At 39.3% G+C, this 6257-nt stretch overlaps 1 pseudogene; it reads left to right on the top strand.

Moving 5' to 3' along the window:
* Positions 1 to 1351: 1351 nt before the first annotated feature.
* LOC128564552 (40S ribosomal protein S24-like) lies at positions 1352 to 1744 on the top strand (annotated as a pseudogene).
* The last annotated feature ends 4513 nt before the right edge of the window (positions 1745 to 6257 follow it).

The raw sequence follows: 6257 nt of genomic DNA, 5'->3' as shown, positions 1-6257 counted from the left end.
CGGGGGAGAGAATGGTGAGAGGCAGAATTGGAGCCAGGGAGACCAGCTGAAAGGATGTTGTGGTTGTTTAGGTTAGAAAGAAAGAGGACAGGGCTCGGTGCCAGTAGCCAGGCGGGTAGGGCGCTGGCCACATACACCGAGGCTGGCGGGTTTGAACCCAGCTCGGGCCTGCTAAACAACAACAACAACTACAACAAAACAATAGCTGGGCATTGTGGTGGGCTCCTGTAATCCCAGCTACTTGGGAGGCTGAGGCAAGAGAATCACTTAAACCCAAGAGTTTGAGGTTGCTGTGAGCTGTGATCCCACCACATGCTACCGAGGGCAACATAGTGAGACTCTGTCTCAAAAAAAAAAAAAAAAAAAGAACAGGAATCAAGGCAGTTGCAATGAGAGGGGGAGGAAAGAACAAATAAGGAAATATGTAGATGGCAGACTGACAGATGCTCTAAACAATTATGTATGAGAATGGTTGTTAAGGAGAAGGAGAAATCTAAGCCCCCGTCTAGGTTTCTGATTTGGGTAACTAGGCAAGTGATGGGACTATGAACCAGAACAGGAAGACTCTTAAGGAGAAAGAATGCATTTCACTTGGAACCTGTGAGGTCACTGAGCCTCTGAAACTCTACATGGAGATGTCTAGGGTATAGTTGTATAAAACAGCGTGGAGCCAACAAGGAGGATTTCGACTAGATTGTAAGAGAAGAAGTTCCATGAGGTCCAAAACCCTGCTCCTTTTCTCAGTAAATCCTCTATTGTTTCCCTTCAGTTTTTTGTTATGTCTAACAACAGTCAACATGGTTAAATAATAAATGGATGCACATTCAAAAAACAGAAAGAGAGCACATCAACAAATCACAAGCCATCTGATGGAATTGGAAAAAGAAGAACAATCTAAGCCTAAGCCCAGCAGAAGAAAAGAAATATCCGAATTAAATCAGAGATTAATGAAATTGAAAACAAAAGAATCATTCAGAAAATTAATACAACAGGAGTTGGTTTTTTTGAAAAAATAAACAACATAGATAAACCTTTGGCTAGACTAGACTTATAAAAGTAAAATCTCTAGTAACCTCAATCAGAAATGACTGAGGGATTGATCCCTGTGAATCGAATAGTGACTAATTCTCACATAAATTGGATTTAATTTTGACCAAAGTACATTATTTAAACATCAATTTTTAACTCAACTTGTTAATATGTTGTTTAGGATATTGCATCCTCATTTATAAGTGACATATGTTTGTAATTTCCCCTTTATAATAATATATTTTCTTCAATTTTAATAACAGGTGTACCCAGATCAAGTCGAATGATTTTCTTCCTGGCTTCCCAAGGATCCCCTGCCATCATGAACGACACAGTAACTATCCAGACCAGGAAGTTCATGACTAACCGACTACTTCAGAGAAAACAAATGGTCATTGATGTCCTTCACCCTGGGAAGGCAACAGTACCAAAGACAGAAATTAGAGAAAAACTAGCCAAAATATACAAGACCACACCTGATGTCATCTTTGTATTTGGATTCAGAACTCACTTTGGTGGTGGGAAGACAACAGGCTTTGGCATTGATTTACGATTCTTTGGATTATGCAAAGAAAAATGAACCCAAACATAGACTTGCAAGGCATGGCCTGTATGAGAAGAAAAAGACGTCAAGAAAGCAGCAAAAAGAACGCAAGAACAGAATGAAGAAGTCAGGGGGACTGCAAAGGCTAATGTTGGTTCTGGCAAAACGTGAGCTGGAGATTGGATAACAGGCAAGGGAGTAAAGACTCTACAGTGATGTTATCTGCAGCTATTGTATAGACTTTTCACAAGAGGATTAATAAAGACTTTTCATGTGAAAAGAAGTAGAATGATTTTGAAGCATTTCTTCTTTTTCTATTGTCTATAAGATTTGGCATGATCTGTTTTTCGAAATTATCTGTTACTTTTATTTATAAATATTAGTTGTCTATTTTTTGAGACTTAAAAAAAATAAGAGGAAGTTAACTGATGACTCCATACTGAACCTCAGAGTCAAAGCATTCTATGATAGACATACTCTTATTTGACAATGTGAATGTTACTTTCTTTGCATTATTATTATTATTGCTTAATATTTCAATGTAGCAGTTATCTGATTCCTTTTCTGAATGTATTTACATTGGTTCATTCTTTACGAGATTTTTGTTTTTAGACCTTATTTTAAATATTGTTTGTTTTTTTTTTATTGTTGGGGATTCATTGAGGGTACAATAAGCCAGGTTACGTTGATTGCAATAAATATTGTTATTTTTATTAAAATTTAAGCCTTTTTAATTTTGTGAAGGCAAAAAAGTAGAAACCTAATAAACACATGTATATGTGAAAATAAAAAAAATAAATGGATGCAATTGAGAGTTTAAGGAGAATCTTATGAGTACTTAAAATCTGAACAAGGTGGATGAAAAACTTTTTAAATAGCAACTGTACTATTTTTGTTGAATTTTCTTTGTCTATCTTCTTCATTAGGTTATAAATCCCTTAAGGGAAAGGACCAGGTCTCATTCATCAAATTCCCACTTACTAGATTCCTTCTTAATAGAGAATATCCATTTGGGAAATTGTTTTTGAATGAATGAACCAATAGGATTAGTCAGGAGATCTGGAGAAAGAGCTTCCTAGGCAGAGATAGTGCACAGAGGCCCTATAACGAGTTCAGATAATTACTGGACAGTTCTATGAAATCTTTCCTGGCCACCTTTCAAAATTCATTTAGGAAGTTTGAACACTGGAACACTAATGTGAATGATGGGGAGAAGTCAAGTAGGTCCCTTCGTGTGAGCACACAGAGGAACCAGTGACCTTAGTGTCCCTTTGCAAGGCAAGTGAACGTTGGTCCAGAATCCCAGCACCGCCTCCATCAGCCCTCGCCTTCCACTCCTTGGGCAGTATCTGTGCCTGTTGAAACTGTTCTCATATTCACTGGGCTTCCTAATTGGGCCCCAGACCTTTTGGAGGAAAAAAAAAAGAGCAAGAGAAAAAGAAAATCTGAGTTGCCTCCAGCTTGGCAGAAGCTAAAGGGAGAAGCCATGCAGATGTGGTTTCTGCAGAAGCAGTTGACTTGCTCCCCACACCACCTACCTTCCCTGAAAATTAAAAAAGCTCACCAACAAAGTGGCAATTGGTCAGGACCTCAGGAGGGCAAAAATACAGAAAAAAATTAATTTCAAAGTGTGAAACTTGGCGATCGAGAGCTAATAGCCCCGTTCCCTACACACAGCACTCACCTTCTAGCAGACTCCACAGACACTTGGGGTGTGTGTGTTTACCGATTTTTCTTTTCTCTTTTCTTAATTGGGAGAAATCTGTGATGGCACACATGTCTCTTCCCCCGACTTCATCACTCTCTAAACATTATAACCATCTTCCTAAAGAAGAGTTTGCAAACCCCATTTCCCATTCTTTCCCACACCAACAGCTCCACCATGAAGCAGACAAGCGTTGCTTCTGCAGTTCTCCCTAATGTTGCAAACACAGTGACCAACCACATCCCCCTAAATGCTGGCGGAATGGCTGGCCCCTTGCTTGTCTCCTTCCTGCAGAGGTTCCAGTGTCTCATGACATTTATCGCTGAACTAAAGTCATCTTTCAGATTATGGATCATGATATTGGTAAGCTGCTAAAAATGTTCACAGCATTGTAATTTTATGTGCTGACAATAAACATGAAAAATGCAAAAACAAAACAAAATTCATTTAGGTGAGAACCTGAATAACACTCTAATGTGAGTTAGTGGCCTAGATAGTAATAACAAATTACAGATACTACCACTGGTTCAATTGTTTTGTGATCCTGCTGAGTATCCCACCCCCCCGCCCCCAGAACATACTTTATTGCTTTGTCCAAAGTCATTTTAAAGTGTACTGTTAAATTATCATCATGGGAGTAGATTCTATGTATAATAGATTCTCTAGGACAGTATCGAGTTCGTAGTATAAGAGGTAAACTGTGTGCCGAATCAGCATGGTAAATCTTAGAGCATTAAAAAATTCAGAGGCAAGGCTTGGGCGTCTGTACCTCAGCGGCTAGGGCGCCAGCCACATACACCAGAGCTGGTGGGTTCAAATCCAGCCGGGCCTGCCAAACAACAAGGACAACTATAACCACAAAATAGTTGAGGGTTGTGGCGGGTGCTTGTAGTCCCAGCTACTTGAGAGGCTGAGGCAAGAGAATTGCTTAAGCCCAAGAGTTTGAGGTTGCTGTGAGCTGTGATGCCACAGCACTCTATTTTAGTGAGACTCTGTCTCAAAAAAAAATACAGAGGCAAGGTTTAGCCCATGGAATGGTCAGCTAGTTTTAGAGAACACTGGATGACAAACCCTCAGGGAAGAATGGTTTGTCATTAAAATTGCTTGAAAGGCACTGTACCGCCTCATGTTTATATATGGTGTGTACCTATCACTGTGATTTTAAAGAGCCCAGACAAGCATCATAGGCAAAATCAAAACACATGTAGAAAAGAAATAATCAGTCTACTGCTCTCTTCTGACTTTGCTTGCTGTATGCCAAGTCTGAGTCATAAGATTAGGGGAAACCTGCCCATTCAGAGATGTGATCTCAGGACTAGCCTTTGGTGCATGAGTATGTGCACGGATCACATTCCACCAGGTGGTTTTCCATGGCTGGGACCTAGATGTGTAATAAGAATCCAATATGGTGGTGATCATGATGATGGTGATGATGTATTATTCATTTAATTCTCATGGCAACTTAATCAGGTAATGTTTATTATTACATCCATTACAAAAGGAAAGTATAGGGGGAAGCTATGAAATCTGCCCAAGGTCACACGGAGATTATTCTTTTTCACCAAGAGGTAGAGAAAGTATCAAAAATTGGATATGTTTGGTTTGAGGGCTATTTATGAAGTCATTCATTTGACAAATACTTATTGAACATATACTGTGTTTGGAGGTGCAATGTTGAACAAAATAGCTTTGTGTTCCAACTTTCCTGGAGCTTATAGTCTCATGTAGCAGAAATTGCATTTTAGATTTTTTTTATTTTTATTTTTTATTAAATCATAGCTGTGTACATTAATGTGATCATGGGGCACCATACACTAGTTTCATAGACCGTTTGACAGATTTTCATCACACTCGTTAACATAGCCTTCCTGGCATTTTCTTAGTTATTGTGCTAAGACATTTACATTCCACATTTACTAAGTTTCACATATACCTTTGTAAGATGCACCACAGGTGTAATCCCACCAATCCCCCTCCCTCTGCCCCCCTCCCTCCCCTCCCTTTCCCCCTTCCCCCTATTCTTAGGTTGTAACTGGGTTATAGCTTTCATGTGAAAGCCCCAAATTAGTTTCATAGTAGGGCTGAGTACATTGGATACTTTTTCTTGCATTCTTGGGATACTTTACTAAGAAGAATATGTTCTAGCTCCATCCACGTAAACATGAAAGAGGTAAAGTCTCCATCTTTCTTTAAGGCTGCATAATATTCCATGGTGTACATATACCACAGTTTATTGATCCATTCGTGGATCGATGGGCACTTGGGCTTTTTCCATGACTTAGCAATTATGAATAGGGCTGTAATAAACATTCTGGTACAAATATCTTTGTTGTGACGTGATTTTTGGTATTCTCGGTATATGCCTAGTAGAGGAATTATAGGATTGAATGGCAGATCTATTTTTAGATCTCTAAGTGTTCTCCATACCTCTTTCCAAAAGGAATGTATTAATTTGCATTCCCACCAGCAGTGTAGAAGTGTTCCCTTTTCTCCACATCCACACCAACATCTCTGGTCTTGGGATTTTGTGATATAGGCTTATCTCACTGAAGTTACATGATATCTCAAAGTAGTTTTGATTTGCATTTCTCTGATGATTAAAGATGCTGAGCATTTTTTCATATGTCTGTAGGCCGTGCACCTGTCTTCTTCAGAGAAGTTTCTCTTCAAATCCCTTGCCCAGCCTGCGATGGGATCACTTGTTCTTTTCTTGCTTATACATTTGAGTTCTCTGTGGATTCTGGTTATTAAACAAACCTTTGTCAGAGACATAACCTGCAAATATCTTCTCCCATTCTGAGGATTGTTTGCTTGCTTTACTTACTGTGTTCTTGGCTGTGCAGAAGCTTTTTAGTTTGATCAGTTCCCAGTAGTGTATTTTTGAAGCTGCTTCAATTGCCCGGGGGTTCCTCCTCATAAAATACTCACCCAGGCCAATTTCTTCAAGGGTTTTCCCTGCATTCTCCTCTAGTATTTTTA

The sequence above is a fragment of the Nycticebus coucang genome, chromosome 14 (genome assembly GCF_027406575.1).
Source record: "Nycticebus coucang isolate mNycCou1 chromosome 14, mNycCou1.pri, whole genome shotgun sequence".
NCBI classification, from domain to species: Eukaryota; Metazoa; Chordata; class Mammalia; order Primates; family Lorisidae; genus Nycticebus; species Nycticebus coucang.
This window is presented reverse-complemented; position numbering and strand designations above follow the sequence as displayed.